At 41.1% G+C, this 22,989-nt stretch overlaps 1 long non-coding RNA gene across 1 annotated transcript in view; it reads left to right on the forward strand.

Moving 5' to 3' along the window:
- LOC120097813 (uncharacterized) overlaps positions 1 to 13,802 on the forward strand; it is a 28,583-nt gene extending 14,781 nt beyond the window's left edge. Inside the window, exons 6-7 of the long non-coding RNA XR_015641312.1 lie at positions 4,609 to 4,762; positions 12,245 to 13,802. This is a non-coding gene — a long non-coding RNA (uncharacterized LOC120097813). The remainder of the gene's footprint in view (positions 1 to 4,608; positions 4,763 to 12,244) is intronic.
- Positions 13,803 to 22,989: the final 9,187 nt, after the last annotated feature.

The following is a 22,989-nucleotide window of genomic DNA, read 5'->3' on the forward strand; positions in this document are numbered from 1 at the left end:
CCTACCATCCCTTAGGGTCACCAGGGTTTCAACCTTACCTCCACCAGGAACCAGGATACCTTTCACAGCCCTCCACTGCACAACTATGCCATGTCTGACTGTACCCAGATGTCTGGGCATAGAAATCAGCATCTGAATACACAGTGCATAAAACCCTCCCCCCAACATTTTCCCCTTTTAGTCCAACAAAAGGTTCTTTCTCTCATATGTGTTAAACTATATATAATGATAACAATTATGTTAGGAAACTTCTCAAATAAAATTACATTCACGATGTCCAGTCCATTTGTGTTTGTAAACCTTGGAGAAAGTATTTTATTATCTGCTGTATCTAGTGAGTTTGAAAGACTCCCGGAGCGGGGAGACCCTCACTCAAGTCTCGGGATGACGAGAAACACCCCCCCCCAAGAACTCACGTAAGACTGTCCTTGCTGTAATTTACACAAGGTTTATTGATAGGAACCAGTGTACTGGGGTCGAGACTCGTATCCCACGCAGGGGCAGAAGCGTTCGCCCACCAGTAGCTAAGAGAAGGGGAATTTAAAGGAAGAAACCACAACCCAAGGGGGTAGGGAGGGTGTCACTGGAAAATGTTGAGAATACCAGTGAAAAATCACAAGGAGGAGCTTCCTGTTTCTCAAGATTGTTTAACTTTATGGTCCACCTGTTCCTGGGAGAAGCTTCCTGCTTCTCAAGATTGTTCTCTAAGAATTTAATCTAACTTTATGGTCAGCTAGTTCCTGGGAGAGAGTTGTCGAACCGGCTGATGTAATTGTAGTTCCAGGGCCCGACCAGTTCTTTTCTTCGGCTCTAAACTTTTGTCTAGGGGGGCAATCTTAAAACTTCTACTTTTCAAGTTTTCTGTACTCAAATCATTTTCTATCATAACGTGCTTACATCAACCTATAAATATCCTTTTAGACATAAAAACACTTTCTTAAATCCTAAACAGCATATCCTTAATTGTGAAACTCTATCTAGTCTTCAATCCCATTCAGAGACCTGAGAAGAATAAATATCCGTAACTGGGAAGTACAAAGTAAGCAGCTTCCAAAACTATAGAAATGGTAGAGGAGCTGGGTGCCTGGACAGTTACCAAAGGCTTCTTGAGTCATACGAGCAGCACCTTCAGCCTTCTGGCCCAGAATAGGAAAGAATGTTCTGCGAAGCAGGAATTATGAATGAATGCTTGCCCTGTCTTGGCAAAGCTCAGCAGTCAACTTCCCTGCTTGTCTATAGTTTAGACAGTGTACTGTCAGCACTTGAAACAAGGGAAGTTTTTGCCTGATGGCTAGCTCACCACATTTGAAGCCAACCCCATTAGGAAGTTCTTAATGCTCACCAGCTTCTTTGAAATAGAATGGGGGCTGCTGCCAGGAGTAGACATGTCCCACTGTCATAAAAGCCTTTTATTAACAAAACGTCTTTAAATGCCATATTTTGTAGATCTCTGAGGTTTTTTGCAGACCATCTATTTATCCATAGGACATCTGAATTGCTTGTTTCTATCTGTTTACTATCTGTTTAACCTAGAAAATATATCTCTGTAATTAATTAAACTAATGCCTAACATGACTAATAAGTTTGATTGACTACTAACTTGCATTTCTACTTTATCCTAAACAGTTTGTAAAGCACTATTTAAAAGTTCTAGAACTTAACATTGTATTTTAAAGAATTACATAGGTACAATACCTTAAACAAGAGTTTGAACATATATAAATAATACGTTGTAACAAAAAAAAATCAAAAGAACCTTAGATTTCTATCACTCTCAAAGACCATATCCAATGTTAATTATTTGGCTTATTAATGCTCTTTGGTCTAAAAGTGGATTCAATAATCTATCCCTTATCTTATCATTCCTATATCCTCCTTTTTCTTTTCCTCCCTTCTCTCTCCCTTTCCCAACTAACACTAGATAGGAGAGAAAGAAGGCTAGAGAAAAGAGACAGAGAAAATGAGAACCTTGAATCTAACCTCCCTTACTTTGTTTCCTCCCTGACCAAGACCATTAATAATTCACTCATTGAACAACTAAAAGCTACCCACCCTCCTTTTTTTGGAATGGGATATTGTTCTCTTAAAATTGCTTTCTGATATCTAGGAGCATCATTTTGGGGAAGAGCAAAGAACATTGGGATATTGTCCAGTCTTATGAAATCTAACTGTAACATTTGTTTTCTAATTTCTGTGTCTGCTATGAACGTGCAGGGTTTAAGTGACGTTCTGACTGGAACAGGCTGTGACACTGGACGATCTAGCTAGCCATTTTAAAATTGCCCCAGTTGCAGATTTTTGAGGAAACAAGTATTGAGGCTGTATGAGGTCGGATCAAGCAGGATGTTGGAATAAATATGTCTCTGAATCTCAGCATTCTTTTTAGTATCCTCAAGTTTAATCTTGTCTGGTAGTTCTCGGTGAACATATAAGATTTCACAGTAATATACATTTTTGTATTAACACATGTATGGAATGTAAAATGTATACAATTTAGCTAAAGATGATTCTTTGTTCTTTCTTCAAGCAGGTAAGGTGTCTTTCTTTTATAAGTTAGTTTGGTTTGTATAACCAAAGTTTAATATACTTTTTTATTGGTTATTTTATTTATTTACATTTCAAATGTTATCCCCTTCCCAGTTTCCCCTCTGCAAACTCACTATCCCATCCCCCTCCCACTGCTTCTATTAGGGTGCTCCCCCACCCACCCACTCCTGCCTCACCACCCAACCCTTCTTCAACACTGAAGCATCAAGTCTTCCCTGGACCAAGAGCCTCCTCTCCCATTGAAGCCAGATAAGATCATCCTCTGCTACATATGTAGTTGGAGCCATGGGTCCCTCCATGTGTACTCTTTGGTTGATGGTTTAATCCTTGGGAGCTCTGGGGTGTCTGGTTGGTTGATATTGTTGTTCTCCCTGTGGGGTTGCCAACCCCTCCAGCTTCTTTAGTTCTTTCTCTAACTCCTCCATTGTGGTTCCTATGCTCAGACTGATGATTGGCTGAGAACATCATCATCTGTATTGGTCAGGCTCTGGCAGAGCCTTTCAGGAGACATCCATATCAGGTTCCTGTCAGCAAGCACTTCTTTTTATCCATGCCATATAACAGGATAACATTAAAAGTCCCGAGGATTCTGTAGCCATAAGATTTATTGATTATGCTTAGCTGAAGTCCTGGCTAGAGACATTTTTATGTCTAAGCCACTCTCAGAGCTGTTCCCATGTAGAGGGCTCAGCAATACATGTTGTCCGTTTTGTTGATCTTCTTGATTTCTTTCATGTCTGCAGTCAGGATCTTCAGGAGGTCTCCCCGAGTCAAATCTTATTTTTATTAATTGAAAATCCATAGTTTTTCTCTTCATGTTGAAATAAACACAAAACTTCTTCCCCAATGTAATTACATTCCATTCTGAAGTTATCACTTATATAAGCTGATATCACATATATAGGTCTTCAGTCTTTTCTAAAATCCAGTGATTTTCGGCTGTATTACCTGTTTCATTGACAGTTAAAAATTTAAAGTCAATAAAGCATCATTTAATCTATCTCTGGGGGGTATTCATATCCCCCTTTTGTTTTATGAGCATTTCCTTTAAAGTTCTGTTAGATCTCTCTACAATTGCTTGTCCTGCAGGATTCTGAGATATGTCAGTAACATGTTTTATACAATAATGTCTAAAAATGTACTATTTTATTGGTTACCTATGCTGGAGCTATATCAGCGTCAGTCTGCAAAGGGATTTCCAAAATAGCTATCATCCTTAGTAAATGCACCATCTCAGCATCAGCCTCTGCAGAACTTAAGGCAAAAGCCCATTGAAATTCTAAATACTTATCAATAGTGTAATGTATCAATATTTTACCAGAGGTAAGTTATATGTTGATGCAACTGATTGGAAAATGGATTTTTTCAATCAGTCTCTCTGCCAATGATGCAATCAACAAATCGGGAGACAATATGAGTCACTATGGGCCATATAATTTATATTTGTGGCAATTAAGTCAAAATGCCAAGTCAGTTTGATAAAATGGAGCAAACTTCTCACTGTATTTCAACTTCAGATTTGATCTTTGGTTTGTCTTCCTATATAGTAAGCTGAACGCAATACAAACAGGTTGTAAACGAAGCTGACGGGCGAAGCTTCACTGTAAAGTGCACAGGTAATGAAATGAGTTTCTGCACTGGCTCCAGTTCATAGACACCCTTAGCAGTGAACTCAGTCATCAATCTAAAAGGCAACACAGAACCCTGGTGCAGGTGCTTGAATTCTTTCCCTCTGTTTAGAAGGTGGACTGGCACACATACAAGTCTCAAGACAGAGTCCAGTGGTGAAGAGAGAAACAGGGTGAATGGTGACTGGTAGTCTGGCTGATGTGTAAGCACAACTCTTGCATACACATCAGGTATCAGCCTCTGTGCCCCTTATGAGATGGATGTGGGACAGAAAGGGATAACTGCAAAGACACAGGAATGTAATGGAACCGCCTACTAAGGGCCCTGGAGGAGCCTCTGAGCTGAGAAGTGAGAATTCCAACACACTTAACAGCTGCTTAAGGCCTTTTTCCCCCTTCCCAGCTGTTAACTGTTAACTTTCTTTGTTTTCAGCAGAACCATTTTTGGAATCTTGGTGGCTTTGATTTTCACATGATCAGATTATAAACCCACCCAAGGCACCCCTGCACTAATTAAAAAAGAAAAGGAAAGAAAAGAATAAGAAAGAAAGGATGGAAGGAAGGAAAGAAAGAAGAAAGGAAAGGAGGTAAGGAGGAAATGAGGGAAGGAGGGAGGGAGGAAGGAAAGAAAGGAGGAAGGAAGGAAGAAAGGAAGGGAAATCCAGAAATGTTTTTATGAACCTTCAGATATAAGTTGGGAGCCACCAAACTTGAATACATGGTGACTATTAAGACACTTAATTGTGCCTCTCCCTTGATGGACTTATGTCTACACTTGGGTTTATCTCCTATGAGAAGCCCACATCCATGATCATAGGTTTGTTTTTACTCATTAATGAATGTCTATTTTTAATGAAAATCTTTTTTTTTTATTAACTTGAGTATTTCTTATATACATTTCGAGTGTTATTCCCTTTCCCGGTTTCCGGGCAAACATCCCCCTCCCCCCTCCCCTTCCTTATGGGTGTTCCCCTCCCAACCCTCCCCCCATTGCCGCCCTCCCCCCATAGACTAGTTCACTGTGGGTTCAGTCTTAGCAGGACCCAGGGCTTCCCCTTCCACTGGTGCTCTTACTAGGATATTCATTGCTACCTATGGGGTCAGAGTCCAGGGTCAGTCCATGTATAGTCTTTAGGTAGTGGCTTAGTCCCTGGAAGCTCTGGTTGCTTGGCATTGTTGTACTTTTGGGGTCTCGAGCCCCTTCAAGCTCTTCCAGTTCTTTCTCTGATTCCTTCAATAGGGGACCTATTCTCAGTTCAGTGGTTTGCTGCTGGCATTCGCCTCTATATTTGCTGTATTCTGGCTGTGTCTCTCAGGAGCGATCTACATCCGGCTCCTGTCGGTCTGCACTTCTTTGCTTCATCCATCTTGTCTAATTGGGTGGCTGTATATGTATGGGCCACATGTGGGGCAGGCTCTGAATGGGTGTTCCTTCTGCCTCTGTTCTAAACTTTGCCTCCCTATTCCCTGCCAAGGGTATTCTTGTTCCCCTTTTAAAGAAGGAGTGAAGCATTCACATTTTGGTCATCCGTCTTGAGTTTCGTTTGTTCTAGGGATCTAGGGTAATTCAAGCATTTGGGCTAATAGCCACTTATCAATGAGTGCATACCATGTATGTCTTTCTGTGATTGGGTTAGCTCACTCAGGATGATATTTTCCAGTTCCAACCATTTGCCTACGAATTTCATAAACTCGTTGTTTTTGATAGCTGAGTAATATTCCATTGTGTAGATGTACCACATTTTCTGTATCCATTCCTCTGTTGAAGGGCATCTGGGTTCTTTCCAGCTTCTGGCTATTATAAATAAGGCTGCGATGAACATAGTGGAGCACGTGTCTCTTTTATATGTTGAGGCATCTTTTGGGTATATGCCCAAGAGAGGTATAGCTGGATCATCAGGCAGTTCAATGTCCAATTTTCTGAGGAACCTCCAGACTGATTTCCAGAATGGTTTTACCAGTCTGCAATCCCACCAACAATGGAGGAGTGTTCCTCTTTCTCCACATCCTCGCCAGCATCTGCTGTCACCTGAGTTTTTGATCTTAGCCAATCGCACTGGTGTGAGGTGAAATCTCAGGGTTGTTTTGATTTGCATTTCCCTTATGACTAAAGATGTTGAACATTTCTTTAGGTGTTTCTCAGCCATTCGGCATTCCTCAGCTGTGAATTCTTTGTTTAGCTCTGAACCCCATTTTTTAATAGGGTTATTTGTTTCCCTGCGGTCTAACTTCTTGAGTTCTTTGTATATTTTGGAAATAAGGCCTCTATCTGTTGTAGGATTGGTAAAGATCTTTTCCCAATCTGTTGGTTGCCGTTTTGTCCTAACCACAGTGTCCTTTGCCTTACAGAAGCTTTGCAGTTTTATGAGATCCCATTTGTCGATTCTTGATCTTAGAGCATAAGCCATTGGTGTTTTGTTCAGGAAATTTTTTCCAGTGCCCATGTGTTCCAGATGCTTCCCTAGTTTTTCTTCTATTAGTTTGAGTGTGTCTGGTTTGATGTGGAGGTCCTTGATCCACTTGGACTTAAGCTTTGTACAGGGTGATAAGGATGGATCGATCTGCATTCTTCTACATGTTGCCCTCCAGTTGAACCAGCACCATTTGCTGAAAATACTATCTTTTTTCCATTGGATGGTTTTGGCTCCTTTGTCAAAAATCAAGTGACCATAGGTGTGTGGGTTCATTTCTGGGTCTTCAATTCTATTCCATTGGTCTATCTGTCTGTCTCTGTACCAATACCATGCAGTTTTTATCACTATTGCTCTGTAATACTGCTTGAGTTCAGGGATAGTGATTCCCCCTGAAGTCCTTTTATTGTTGAGGATAGCTTTAGCTATCCTGGGTTTTTTGTTATTCCAGATGAATTTGCAAATTGTTCTGTCTAACTCTTTGAAGAATTGGATTGGTATTTTGATGGGGATTGCATTGAATCTGTAGATTGCTTTTGGTAAAATGGCCATTTTTACCATATTAATCCTGCCAATCCATGAGCATGGGAGATCTTTCCATCTTCTGAGGTCTTCTTCAATTTCTTTCCTCAGTGTCTTGAAGTTCTTATTGTACAGATCTTTTACTTGCTTGGTTAAAGTCACACCGAGGTACTTTATATTATTTGGGTCTATTATGAAGGGTGTCGTTTCCCTAATTTCTTTCTCGGCTTGTTTCTCTTTTGTATAGAGGAAGGCAACTGATTTATTTGAGTTAATTTTATACCCAGCCACTTTGCTGAAGTTGTTTATCAGCTTTAGTAGTTCTCTGGTGGAACTTTTGGGATCACTTAAATATACTATCATGTCATCTGCAAATAGTGATATTTTGACCTCTTCTTTTCCGAACTGTATCCCTTTGATCTCCTTTTGTTGTCTGATTGCTCTGGCTAGAACTTCAAGAACTATATTGAATAAGTAGGGAGAGAGTGGGCAGCCTTGTCTAGTCCCTGATTTTAGTGGGATTGCTTCAAGTTTCTCTCCATTTAGTTTAATGTTAGCAACTGGTTTGCTGTATATGGCTTTTACTATGTTTAGGTATGGGCCTTGAATTCCTATTCTTTCCAGGACTTTTATCATGAAGGGGTGTTGAATTTTGTCAAATGCTTTCTCAGCATCTAATGAAATGATCATGTGGTTCTGTTCTTTCAGTTTGTTTATATAATGGATCACGTTGATGGTTTTCCGTATATTAAACCATCCCTGCATGCCTGGGATGAAGCCTACTTGATCATGGTGGATGATTGTTTTGATGTGCTCTTGAATTCGGTTTGCCAGAATTTTATTGAGTATTTTTGCGTCGATATTCATAAGGGAAATTGGTCTGAAGTTCTCTTTCTTTGTTGTGTCTTTGTGTGGTTTAGTATAAGAGTAATTGTGGCTTCGTAGAAGGAATTCGGTAGGGCTCCATCTGTTTCAATTTTGTGGAATAGTTTGGATAATATTGGTATGAGGTCTTCTATGAAGGTTTGATAGAATTCTGCACTAAACCCGTCTGGACCTGGGCTCTTTTTGGTTGGGAGACCTTTAATGACTGCTTCTATTTCCTTAGGAGTTATGGGGTTGTTTAACTGGTTTATCTGTTCCTGATTTAACTTCGATACCTGGTATCTGTCTAGGAAATTGTCCATTTCCTGAAGATTTTCAAATTTTGTTGAATATAGGTTTTTATAGTAAGATCTGATGATTTTTTGAATTTCCTCCGAATCTGTAGTTATGTCTCCCTTTTCATTTCTGATTTTGTTAATTTGGACACACTCTCTGTGTCCTCTCGTTAGTCTGGCTAAGGGTTTATCTATCTTGTTGATTTTCTCAAAGAACCAACTTTTGGTTCTGTTGATTCGTTCTATGGTCCTTTTTGTTTCTACTTGGTTGATTTCAGCTCTGAGTTTGATTATTTCCTGCCTTCTACTCCTCCTGGGTGTATTTGCTTCTTTTTGTTCTAGAGCTTTTAGGTGTGCTGTCAAGCTGCTGACATATGCTCTTTCCTGTTTCTTTCTGCAGGCACTCAGCACTATGAGTTTTCCTCTTAGCACAGCTTTCATTGTGTCCCATAAGTTTGAGTATGTTGTATCTTCATTTTCATTAAATTCTAAAAAGTTTTTAATTTCTTTCTTTATTTCTTCCTTGACCAGGTTATCATTGAGTAGAGCATTGTTCAATTTCCACGTATATGTGGGCATTCTTCCCTTATTGTTATTGAAGACCAGTTTTAGGCCGTGGTGGTCCGATAGCACGCATGGGATTATTTCTATCTTTCTGTACCTGTTGAGGCCCGTTTTTTGACCAATTATATGGTCAATTTTGGAGAAAGTACCATGAGGAGCTGAGAAGAAGGTATATCCTTTTGCTTTAGGATAGAATGTTCTATAAATATCCGTTAAGTCCATTTGGCTCATGACTTCTCTTAGTCTGTCTACATCACTGTTTAATTTCTGTTTCCATGATCTGTCCATTGATGAGAGTGGGGTGTTGAAATCTCCCACTATTATTGTGTGAGGTGCAATGTGTGTTTTGAGCTTTAGTAAGGTTTCTTTTACATATGTAGGTGCCCTTGTATTTGGGGCATAGATATTTAGGATTGAGAGTTCATCTTGGTTGATTTTTCCTTTGATGAATATGAAGTGTCCTTCCTTATCTTTTTTGATGACTTTTAGTTGGAAATTGATTTTATTTGATATTAGAATGGCTACTCCAGCTTGCTTCTTCTGACCATTTGCTTGGAAAGTTGTTTTCCAGCCTTTCACTCTGAGGTAGTGTCTGTCTTTGTCTCTGAGGTGTGTTTCCTGTAGGCAGCAGAATGCAGGGTCCTCGTTGCGTATCCAGTTTGTTAATCTATGTCTTTTTATTGGGGAGTTGAGGCCATTGATATTGAGAGATATTAAGGAATAGTGATTATTGCTTCCCGTTATATTCATATTTGATGTGAGGTTATGTTTGTGTGCTTTCATTCTCTTTGTTTTGTTGCCAAGACGATTAGTTTCTTGCTTCTTCTAGGGTATAGCTTGCCTCCTTATGTTGGGCTTTACCATTTATTATCCTTTGTAGTGCTGGATTTGTAGAAAGATATTGTGTAAATTTGGTTTTGTCATGGAATATCTTGGTTTCTCCATCAATGTTAATTGAGAGTTTTGCTGGATACAGTAATCTGGGCTGGCATTTGTGTTCTCTTAGGGTCTGTATAACATCAGTCCAGGATCTTCTGGCCTTCATAGTTTCTGGCGAGAAGTCTGGTGTGATTCTGATAGGTCTCCCTTTATATGTTACTTGACCTTTTTCCCTTACTGCTTTTAATATTCTTTCTTTATTTTGTGCGTTTGGTGTTTTGACAATTATGTGACGGGAGGTGTTTCTTTTCTGGTCCAATCTATTTGGAGTTCTGTAGGCTTCCTGTATGTCTATGGGTATCTCTTTTTTTAGGTTAGGGAAGTTTTCTTCTATGATTTTGTTGAAGATATTTACTGGTCCTTTGAGCTGGGAGTCTTCACTCTCTTCTATACCTATTATCCTTAGGTTTGATCTTCTCATTGAGTCCTGGATTTCCTGTATGTTTTGGACCAGTAGCTTTTTCCGCTTTACATTATCTTTGACAGTTGAGTCAATGATTTCTATGGAATCTTCTGCTCCTGAGATTCTCTCTTCCATCTCTTGTATTCTGTTGGTGAAGCTTGTATCTACAGCTCCTTGTCTCTTCTTTTGGTTTTCTATATCCAGGGTTGTTTCCATGTGTTCTTTCTTGATTGCTTCTATTTCCATTTTTAATTCCTTCAACTGTTTGATTGTGTTTTCCTGGAATTCTTTCAGGGATTTTTGCGATTCCTCTCTGTAGGCTTTTACTTGTTTATTAATGTTTTCCTGTGCTTCCCTAAGTGTGTTCAGGTCTTTCCTGAAGTCCTCCAGCATCATGATCAAATATGATTTTGAAACTAGATCTTGCTTTTCTGGTGTGTTTGGATATTCCATGTTTGTTTTGGTGGGAGAATTGGGCTCCGATGATGGCATGTAGTCTTGGTTTCTGTTGCTTGGGTTCCTGCGCTTGCCTCTCGCCATCAGATTATCTCTAGTGTTACTTTGTTCTGCTATTTCTGACAGTGGCTAGACTGTCCTATAAGCCTGTGTGTCAGGAGTGCTGTATACCTGTTTTCCTCTCTTTCAGTCAGTTATGGGGACAGAGTGTTCTGCTTTCGGGCGTGTAGTTTTTCCTCTCTACAGGTCTTCAGCTGTTCCTGTGGGCCTGTGTCTTGAGTTCACCAGGCAGCTTTCTTGCAGCAAAAAATTTGGTCTTACCTGTGGTCCCGAGGCTCAGGTTTGCTCGTGGGGTGCTGTCCAGGGGCTCTCTGCAGCGGCGGCAACCAGGAAGACCTGTGCCGCCCCTTCCGGGAGCTTCAGTGCACCAGGGTTCCAGATGGTCTTTGGCTTTTTCCTCTGGCGTCCAAGATGTGTGTGCAGGGAGCAGTCTCTTCTGGTTTCCCAGGCCTGTCTGCCTCTCTGAAGGTTTAGCTCTCCCTCCCACGGGATTTGGGTGCAGAGAACTGTTTATCCGGTCTGTTTCCTTCAGGGTCTGGCAGTGTCTCCGGCAGGGGTCCTGCCGCTCCTGGGCCCTCCCCCACGGGAGCCCAGAGGCCTTATACAGTTTCCTCTTGGGCCAGGGATGTGGGCAGGGGTGAGCAGTGTTGGTGGTCTCTTCCGCTCTGCAGCCTCAGGAGTGCCCACCTGACCAGGCGGTTGGGTCTCTCTCTCACCGGGTCTGGGAGCAGAGAGCTGCTGCGGGCCGGGATCCGCGGGTGTGGGACTTCCGGTAAACACAGAACGTGCCCGGTTCTAGAGAAATTCTGCTTCTGTGTGTCCCAAGCTCACCAGGCAGCTTTCTTGCAGCAGAAAATTTGGTCTTACCTGTGGTCCCGAGGCTCAAGTTCGCTCGTGGGGTGCTGCCCAGGGGCTCTCTGCAACGGCAGCAACCAGGAAGACCTGTGCCGCCCCTTCCGGGAGCTTCAGTGCACCAGGGTTCCAGATGGTCTTTGGCTTTTTCCTCTGGCGTCCGAGATGTGTGTGCAGGGAGCAGTCTCTTCTGGTTTCCCAGGCCTGTCTGCCTCTCTGAAGGTTTAGCTCTCCCTCCCACGGGATTTGGGTGCAGAGAACTGTTTATCCGTTCTGTTTCCTTCAGGGTCTGGCGGTGTCTCCGGCAGGGGTCCTGCCGCTCCTGGGCCCTCCCCCACGGGAGCCCAGAGGCCTTATACAGTTTCCTCTTGGGCCAGGGATGTGGGCAGGGGTGAGCAGTGTTGGTGGTCTCTTCCGCTCTGCAGCCTCAGGAGTGCCCACCTGACCAGGCGGTTGGGTCTCTTTAATGAAAATCTTAAACTCTAAATCACACTGTCTACCTCATACAAAATTCTTTTGCACATTGAAGCCATGAATCCTAGCATGGCTTGAGTCAAAATTCCTAGAAGATGAAAGGTAGCTATTAGGCTGCTGAGAGGGGCTTTGGAGACATAGATGAGAATAAAAGAGAGGAGGGGGTGAGGCAAGACAAGGCTTTCTCCTGGACACCATGCTTATAAGTAACTGTGGCATTATTTGCAGAACATTCCTCTGATATCACATCAGGAAAAGAGCCATTGCCCTAGAGCATCTCTGCAGTGTCAAGAGCTTATTCCGCTGGGGAGATATAAACAACATCTACCCCAGCCTCCGATGGTACCAACAAACCAAAGTATAATTCTGTCAGATTTTACCCCAGGAACCAGTGAATTGATAGGTAGGAGAGGGGCTTCTCAAAGAAACGTGGCTGAATCAAAAGCAGACATAATGTAACTTCCTTTAGCAGTGAGAAGTTCCCTGTAGCTGCATAGAGGGGGGCCTTCTTCAGTTAAGTTCTTCCACTCTAGCACCTCTCTAGCCCTCAAAGCCACGTGGGTCCTCAAGGATCTGGTAACCCTTGCCAACCCCTTTGGTGAAGGAATATCAACAATCAACAAAGCCTTTTGCTATGGACTCTTACGAGCTGATAAGTTTGAGCTGATGAAGATTTGCTCAGATTCTGTTCTCCAGCACCTTCTCAGTGGGTGTCATCGACAGAAATATGTTTCTAGGAATATGAGATTCTCTAAGGACAGAAGCACAGCCACATAACTGAACACTTCTGAAGGCCACCAAACACTCATGCATACACTGCCTTCCTGGGGCAGCAGTGGGTCTTAGCTACCACCCCTTGACCTTTTCAGGTACAGTAGGAGCCATAATTCTTTTTCCTCTCTAAATTTATGACCAGACTGTCAAATCTATTTCATCAGTGGTATATTGTTTTCTCTTTCTGTCAACAGTATAGTGATGTGATCAAACAACCAAGTAAAACATTATGGTGAAAATAAATGCTAGGGTTAAAGGGAAAGTAAAGTTTAAAATGGTGTGGTCAGGAACACAAGGGTTGAGAAATAACAGAGTTTGTCTCTGGCTATGACAGCCAAGCTGACCAGAAAAGGATAGGGCTCTGGGAAGACAACTATAATGTCACCAGGGTGGCTGGCTCCTATGAAGTCTCCCTGAAACATAGATTTGACACTGTTGTCCTTTTGCACAGTGTTCATTGTGGGCAACAATGACTCCGAAAATTCCTTCACTTCTTCCAGGAGAAAGAGCACCTCAGTCCATCCCAAAGACAAGGGCTAAATCTGAGCAACCAAGAAAACTGCAGCTACATTTTGCTGTTGTTATGAGTTCCTGTGGTACAGTGTTTATCCACAGGTCAGAGTTTCCTTAACAGCTACCAGACTCAACCAGGTCATAGACTGGCAATATATACAGTGTCAGCAACACTCAATGCTAGCCAAGGCTAGTGTCCTGGTGATGAACTAAGGTCAGCTGATAGCAAACAAGGCAAAGGTGTCCAGAGAAGGATTTCTGCTACCCTTATTAGGGGTTTATGATCATCCTCCTCATTGGGACAGAGGTGTGACCAGAGTGTACCCCACTGTTGACTCATCTGTAATATATAGACATCTAACAGATCTCAGAGAAATTACATTGCTCTTTAAAAAGTCCCTAGGTTGTCAGCTCAAGACACCCCTCTATTCCAGTAACCTAACCCTAGCTTGAAAGGAAGGAAACTCTGCTTGTTTGATTTATAAACAAATCCCCAACTCTCTACTCTTTCTGAGTTCTTTCTATATTCAAACTCCTTTTTAAATCTCACCCTTCTCTGTCCATGAAATTCACTCACCGAGTTTGCAAGACAAAGGATCCAGAAACACGGACTCAGGGGAGGATGCTGTGGACCCCAGCATTCTAACTCCTGAGATAACTGCAGGAGAGAAGACAATGAATCCTTTGCATTCAAGACCCTGGTCCCCCTCCCCCACCCTTATCAATAGGGCTTTGAGTTCTAAAAAACTTGTACATAAATATAGTACATAAAAAACTTGTCTCATAAAGAGAAAAACAGTTAGGATAGTCACGACCCCTCAAAACCATTGGCAATATGTGCATCCCCCCCCCAAATGCTATGATTTTAAATGTGACAAAGTATACCAATGCCAGAGCACCTAGCACCTCTCAACAAGGTTCATGTACACTCATAATAATACGACATTATATAAAACAGGTTATTCCCATTTTGCCATTTCCCTTATTCTACTGTTACCTCTTCGCTTAGGACGTCACACATGAGATGTTTGAAAATGCAAACACTTTTATATCTGGTTTGTGTCAAAAAGTGTGTTACAGGATAATGCAACAATTGCCCATGCTGTGAGAACAGCAGCAATGTGCTCAGTTTTGTGTTGAAATTAATTTTTCTGTACTTTTTCATATTTTATTAGTGATGCTACATTTGGAATGAGGCTTCTCTGTGTGGTATCTGTTAGACATGTGTTCTAATTTTGCGATGGGGGACGTGGAGGGCTGGTAAATGCCTAGGTGTATATCAGTGGGTGCCTGTATTTTACATTATATAGGAAACTGATCAAATACCTTCCAATGTGGTATATGCAGGTCCCTCTCACAGGAACCATATATGTTAGAATTATATCACATTCTTCTTAACACTTAGTGATGCCAGATTTTAAAAGCTTCTGTAAGGCAAAGGACACTGTTGTTAGGACAAAATGGAAACCAACAGATTGGGAAAAGATCTTTACCAATCCTACAACTGATAGATAGATACAAAGAACTCAAGAAGTTAGACTGCAGGGAGCCAAATAACCCTATTGAAAAATGGGGTTGAGAGCTAAACAAAGAATTTGCAGCTGAGGAATGCCGAATGGCTGAGAAACACCTAAAGAAATGTTCAACATCTTTAGTCATAAGGAAAATGCAAATCAAAACAACCCCTGAGATTTCACCTCACACCAGTGAGGATTGCTAAGATCAAAAACTCAGGTGACAGCAGATGCTGGCGAGGATGTGGAGAAAGAGGAACACTCCTCCATTGTTGGTGGGATTGCAGACTGGTACAACCATTCTGGAAATCAGTCTGGAGTTTCCTCAGAAAATTGGACATTGAACTACCTGAGAACCCAGCTATACCTCTCTTGGGCATATACCCAAAAGATACCCTAACATATAACAAAGACACATGCTCCATTATGTTCATAGCAGCCTTATTTAAAATAGCCAGAAGCTGGAAAGAGCCCAGATACCCTTCAACAGAGGAATGGATACAGAAAATGTGGTACATCTACACAATGGGATATTACTCAGCTATCAAAAACAATGACTTTATGAAATTCGTAGGCAAATGGATGGAACTGGAAAATATTATCCTGAGTGAGGTAACTCAATCACAGAAAAACACACATGGTATGCACTCATTGATAAGTGGCTATTAGCCCAAATGCTTGAATTACCCTAGATACACAGAACACATGAAACTCAAGACGGATGACCAAAATTCGAATGCTTCACTCCTTCTTTAAAAGGGGAACAAGAATACCCTTGGCAGGGAATAGGGAGGCAAAGTTTAGAACAGAGGCAGAAGGAACACCCATTCAGAGCCTGCCCCACATGTGGCCCATACATATACAGCCACCCAATTAGACAAGATGGATGAAGCAAAGAAGTGCAGGCCGACAGAAACGGGATGTAGATCTGTCCTGAGAGACACAGCCAGAATACAGCAAATATATAGGCGAATGCCAGCAGCAAACCACTGAAGTGAGAACGGGACCCCCATTGAAGGAATCAGAGAAAGGACTGGAAGAACTTGAAGGGGCTTGAGACCCCATATGAATAACAATGCCAAGCAACCAGAGCTTCCAGGGACTAAGCCACTACTCAAAGACTATATACATGGACTGACCCTGGGCTCCAACCTCATAGGTAGCAATGAATAGCCTAGTAAGAGCACCAATGGAAGGGGAAGCCCTTGGTCCTGCTAAGACTGAACCCATTGAACGTGATTGTTGGGGGGAAGGCGGTAATGGGGGGAGGATGGGGAGGGGAACACCTATAGAGAAGGGGAGGGGGAGGGGTTAGGGGTATGTTGGCCTAGAAACCGGGAAAGGGAATAACAATAGAAATGTAAATAAGAAATAACCAAGTTAATAAAGATGAAAAAAATCTTATTCACTCCAAAATATTAAATAAACAAAACAAAATGTTATTCACTTCAAAACAAACTTGGTCTTAGGTCCTAGGTCATTTAGATTTTAATTTGCATTTCTCAGAGAGCTTGATGACTTTTTCAGGTCCACAGTTTTTTTTGTAAATGTTTATGTATTGGGACATTTGTTAAATTGGATTATATGTCTTTTTATTTACTTATGATAAATGCTTGATGTGGTACTTTTAAAAATGTGTGTGTGTGTGTGTACATGAATGCCCATAGAGGACTGAAATGAATCTGGAGATCCGGTTGCAGGTACTTTGTGAGCTTCCTGATAGGACATAAAGTAGAGCTATGAATTACCCATCATTTTCTTCACCCTGTCATATCCCTGGAGAATGAATTAGTCATGTGTGATCCTGAAAGGTGAGTAATTGAAATCATTAATAGTTACTGGTCTTGAGAAAATCTTAAAACAAAAATTCTCTGGAAAATAATCATTAATTTTTTAATGCAGTAATAAAAAGTGTAATCCAAAGTGAGAAATCTTCTCCATAATACGTAGCTCATATTACAGTTTTTATATGAAGCGTTGGGTGAACAGTGATTGTTGACTATTTTAAAATGTGCCATTGTGTTACTTCCATTTCTTTGTGTGTGTAGTTACTCATGGATGTTGTCTTAGGGTTTTACTGCTGCGAACAGACACCGTGACCAAGGCAATTCCTATAAGGATAATTGGGGCTGGCTTACAGCTTCGCAGGTTCCATTACCATCATCATTACCATCAAAGTGGGAGCATGGCAGCATTCAAGCAGGCATGGTGCAGGCAGAACTGAGAACTCTACATCTTCCGGGTGTTAGTTAAAGACTGGCTTCCAGGGAGCTAGGAAGATGATCTTAAAGCTCATGCCTATCTACTACCTACTCCAACAGGACCACACCTTCTAATAGTGCCACTCCCTGAACGAACATATACAAACCATCACAGATGTGCACATGTGAATGTGAATATGCATAAGGATGCTAGAGGCTAACATCAGGTATCTTACGTCATTGTTCTTTACCTCCCCTCCACCCTCCACCCCCGGGAAAGCAATCTTCCTTACTGTACACAGTACAGAATAAAATGCAGTTCAGAAAGATGTTCAAAGCCCTGTGCAGGGGAAGTAATTTACATCAACTGGCTGGCTAAAACCTGTCTGCATTGTAGGCATCCACTCCTAGAAAAGAAGCAAAAGGGTGAAAGAAGCCCCACACCTGGACAGGGATGGCTCTCTGGGAGGTCCAATGAGTCCAGTGGGAATGCAAAATGTCATGTGTCCCTTAATGGTACAGCGCCATCACAAAAGAGGAGCAGCAACTCAGGCTACAGAAGAGTCCTCCCAACCCCCCCAAAATAGCATAAACTCATTAAAGAAAACTAAAACAAACTCTAAAACAGTATAAGTAAAGAGAGGAAAAACAAAAAAAGAACCCCCAAAATCTATACAGCATTAACAACAAATAAATCTCTAGCCAGCTGGAATAAAATATGCATCTATGTCTAGACTGTGTGAAGATTAGAAAGCTATAAATATGCTTAGGAAAGAGTCCTCTCCTTAGAGTACAATGCTAATTAAGGTCCAAACTTCAGGTTTGACACCTCTGTGGGCTGAGTAGCTTTCAAGAGGAAAACCTTAGGTTCTCATAGCTCTGAAGCATACCGCCCTCATTCCTGTGAGCATCTTCTCACAAGTTATGAGAAGGCTGTGGAGTGCCTCACTCTTGGGACAGCAAAGAATGTCCCATGCTCACTCAGTCAGCTCTGTGTCCCTCATGTGAGGAACACAATGAGTGCAGTGTATCAAGGACAGCAAACTCATGCCAACAGGGAGTCAGGTGGCAAAGCACTGGCGCTTCCTGCTGACTTTCCCACCACTTCAAACCCAATTTTTATACAGTTTTAGTGTGGTTGTTTTGAACATTCCCAATATAATACAGCAATCAGAATAAAAAAAGATTTAAAAAAAAAGAAAAAAAGAAGCAGGAAGTCAGAACACTATGACTGTTTTACCTGTAAGGGACAGGTAAGTTTAAGACAGCATCTCTCACTGAACCTGGAGCTCACTGGCAAGGCTGCCTGGACAACCAGTCACTGCTTCTCAAGTGCTCTGGCTATAGATATGCATATTCCACTCTTCCTGTTTCTTTGGTGGGTGCTGGGGATCTGATCCTGGGTCCCCATGATTGTGTAACAAGCCACTTATTCTCTAAGCCTTCTTTCCTGCCCCGTTCTTTGTACTTGTAAAACTTTTCCTTGTGCTTTGAATGAGGAAGCCCCAGCGTTCCTTAGGGCTATTTGATGAAGATGGCCTCGGAAGTGGAATGTGTGGGTTGATCAATATTGCACTGTGACCCTTTCATCTGCTAAAGCAAGCAAGGATTGCGAATTTTCTTAGCTTTTCAGTGTCAGAATCTTACAAGTGTCTTCTCTGAGGGAGTCGCCTGTAAGAGGTATTATTTCTCTTTCCCAGAAGAATAGAGCTCATCCTGAGAGGTTATGATGTTCTCTTTGAGAGACACACATTCTGAATCCTTAGTGCTTGCTTGACTCAAGCAGACAGGAGAGCTGGCCTACTCCCTCTGAGATGCAGGTGGCTTTCCAAAGATAATTAATAAAGAGGCTTCATGAGGGGCACCTGAATGACCCTTCTTGCTTAAAATCCCACTCTGAAGGGCCATCCACTCCAGAAAACTATACCATGTAAATATAAAAACAACTAGAATATTGCCAGTAACATGCAAGAGAAAAGTTGATGTAAGTCAATTCATAGTGTTCTCAAGAGACAACATGGACAAAGAAGGCTCTGGCAGTTGGCTCCCTCTAACCTTCTTCAAAGAGCCAGTCAGATTGTTTGCTGACTTCGGCACATTTCTGTTTCATTTGCTGAAGTTCAACACTTTATTTTCTATTTGTAGCCTGATTGTGTTGATTTCATCCCACAACATCCTTTCATAAATTAAAAGTCTCAAGTTAATCGAGGTGTAATTTATAAGCAAGGAAGTAGCCCTTTAAATGGGAGATTCAGTATCGTTCCTGTGTATTCTTCCATTCCTATCTCTCTTCCTACCCACAGGTGCCATGTGAGTGTGTAATAATTTTAACACTCTCCAAAGTTTCCTAGAGTCCCTTGGGAGTCTACCCTCTGTGAGAAATAGCTTTATTGTTTTGTTTAGTTTGTGTATTGGGTTAGGATAGCTTAACTGTGAGTTCGTAAATAAAGAAGAGAGGCTGAGAATGTTCCTCCCTGCTTCTTAAGCTGTGTTTACAGCCTCAGCTAACCTCAGACTCCCTCATAGCAATCTGGCTTCCTCATCTTCTTGAGTGCTGGGATTTTCAGGTGTGCTCTGATATCTTGGGCACACACACACATCATACAGTTGTTCTTTTGCAGAGTATTATCTATATCCCCACATCTATAAACAGATTAAGTGTCTTAGCTCCTTTTGTGCTTCTTCATAGTCCTGAAGCCAGATTAAAGGAGGCCCGGCTTGGCTAAGTTTGTAGCTTTAACTAACTGCCACACATTCTATGGCTGCTCAAAACAACAGGAATGTATATTCTTAAGTTCTGGAGACCAAAAGTTTGGGATTAAGGTATTGTCTAACAGACTCCTACTTTTCTCTAAAGTACTAACTTTAGTGTCTTCCAGGAAGAGAGCAAGAATGTTCTATTGTTAGAAGATAAAGATTTACGAAGCCTCAAAATGCTGTGTATCATTTGTACCTAAAATTATACAAGTGTGCATAGCCATTTATGTGTTGTACAAATCTATCTATCTATCTATCTATCTATCTATCTATCTATCATCTATCTGCCTACCTACCTACCTATTTATCTATCTATCCATCCATATACATAAGGCCAATATATGTGTAATGTACATAAGCATATACATAATATATACTAATACATTGCATATATTATTACTTATAATTAATATATTACTAATTATATTATTTTATTATATTAATTTAAAATATTGTATTAAATATATATATATGTTTTATATTAAAATTATATGTTACAATTATATAAATATAATTAATATATTACTAATGTGTAATGTACATAAGCATATGTACACTGACACACTAGTAATGTATTATCACTTATAATTAATATATTATTAATTGTATTATTTTATTATATTAATTTAAGCATATTATATATTATGTTAAATATGTAATATGTTATACTAAACATGTAATATTTTATATTAAAATTATATGTTATTAATATATAAATATAATAATATATTGCTAATATATTAATTATGTATTAGCATGTATCATACATGAACATGTTGATGACATGCACACATATACATATTGTTGCACCCATTTTGCATATCATTTTATGAGGATTATCCTTGTGTTTAGCTTAGCAATTATTACAGCTGGATCTCAGGGAGACATTTCCTCAAGGGAGGCTCCTTCCTCTGTGATAACTCCAGCTTGTGTCAAGTTGACAAACAAAAACCAGCCAGTACACCATTTAAATGGGAGAAGCCAGTTTATAACCTGAACACTTTGAGAGTGGTAACACACAACTCAGATAGATGATCACAATATTTCTGAAGTCCTTCAAGCCATGACTGGTCACACCACACTCTTCTTAACTTCCTTGGAGGTAATGGGTGTGGTCTCTGAGCCACGGGTGGGGAAGGTGGCCCTGTTGGTAGCTCACAGATGCTGGGCTGTGCACAGGGCATCTGCTCCTCTGCAGTGGTAGTCTCCAGGTGGATAATCTCAAATAAGCAAGCAAGCAACCACCTAGAGATGTGTCCCACTGAAGTCACTTGAGCTTTAATTGCTACTGGGTAAATGCTTGTCATGTACAATTTTTATAGGATTATCTCACTTTAAAGTAATAAGCTGACCACACACACACACACACACACACACACACACACACACACACAGAAATACAGGGAGAGACACAATGAGACACAAGAATGTATAAACTATGTTTTTGGAAAAATACATTTTTTATCTTTCTCTTCTCTTTTTCTACCCATTAGACATCAATTTCTATTTTCCTTCATTTCTGAGGGGCCATTGAAAAACACAATGCAAGTTTTGCTTATCCCGATGGTTGGGTGAGTGTTTTTTGTTGCTTACCAGCCACACCAGACACCACACCACCACCCATAGGACGTTTGCTGGCTACCCTCCCAGAAGGTGTAGCCAAAAGAGAGAGAGGAAACTTACAGCTTTTTATCATCTCTGTAACTTTCTTGCCTGTGGCAAATTATACTAAAATGATATGAAAGTATCTTTCTTTATTCAGTGGTCAGCACAGTGACTAGCCACAAAAAGGGGTACCAAGGCATAGATGCTTCAGATACTGTGATCTAAAGCATTCTGAGTTAGCTCTCCGGGCTAATCTCGAGGTTAATGCATCTTTTTATCTTATTAAAACTATTTTTGACTACCTCTTTGGCTACATATAAATTATATTGCACATAATTTATAGGCCTACATAGTTGATATGAGTGTCAGTTATTCTGGTTTTGTTGTTGTTTTGGGTTTTTGTTGTTTTTTGTTTGTTTGTTTGTTTTTGCTTGTTACTCTTTATCTGATTTTTAATTTTTTCTATATTGGTTATTTTATTTATTTGCATTTCAAGTGTTGTCCCCCTTCCAAGTCTCTGGCCTCCTCTCTGAAAACCTCCCATTTCATCCCCCCTCCCCTTTGCCCTGACAGGGTGCTCCCCACACATCTACCCAGCCACTCTTGCCTTACTGCTTTAGCATCCCCGTCTGCTGGGGCATCAGGCCTCCACAGGACTAAGGGCCTTCCCTCCCATTAATGCCAGATAAGGCCATCCTCTGCTGTCTATATAGCTGAAGCCATGGAAGCATCCATGTATATGCTCTTTGGCCAGTGGTTTAGTCCCTGGAAGCTCTGGGGGGGTCCAGATAGTTGCTATTGTTTTTCTTCCTATGAGGTTGCAATCTCCTTCAGTTCTTTTAGTCCTTCCCCAAATTCTTCAATTGGGGTCCCCGGCTCAGTCTGATAGTTGGCTGTGAGTGTCTTCATCTGTATTAGGTGCCTGCAAAGCCTGTCAGAGGACAGCTATACTGGGTTCCTGTCAGCAAGCACTTCTTGGAATCAGCAATAGCGTCAGGGTTTGGTGTCTGCAGATGGGACGGATCCCAAGTTGGGGAAGTCTCTGGATGGCCTTTCCTTCAATGTCTGATCCATTTTTTGTCTCTGTGTTTCCTTTGAACATGAACAATTCTGAATTAAAATTTTTGAGATGGGTGGGTAAGCCCCTTCCCTAACCCTCAACTGAGGGCCATGCCTATCTACTAGAGGCCTTTACAGATTCTACCTTCGCTCTGTTGGATTCACATTGGGTCCTGGAAACCTCTTGCTTCCCTGGCATCTGGGACTTTCTAATGGTTACCCTATTCCCCAACCCTCACTGCTACATATTTCTATTCATTTTCCTAACTCTCTGGACTTCTCTGAATGTATGCATGCCAACTGTGCAAACTGAATCATATTAAACAACTCAACCTTGTGTTGCTCTGAAGTTTCTCCTTACGTGCTAGCTTCTGATGGACTCTTACTACCATTTGCAACTTAAAAATAAGCTATGCATGCATTTGCTTGACACATTTACACATACACAGACACACTCAGATAGACATTGGCTCACACACACACACACACACACACACACACACATTTACACAGGCATACATGTACTCAGCCACACACATTTATACATACA

Source organism: Rattus norvegicus, chromosome 17 (genome assembly GCF_021556685.1).
Source record: "Rattus norvegicus strain SHRSP/BbbUtx chromosome 17, alternate assembly SHRSP_T2T, whole genome shotgun sequence".
Classification (NCBI taxonomy): Eukaryota; Metazoa; Chordata; class Mammalia; order Rodentia; family Muridae; genus Rattus; species Rattus norvegicus.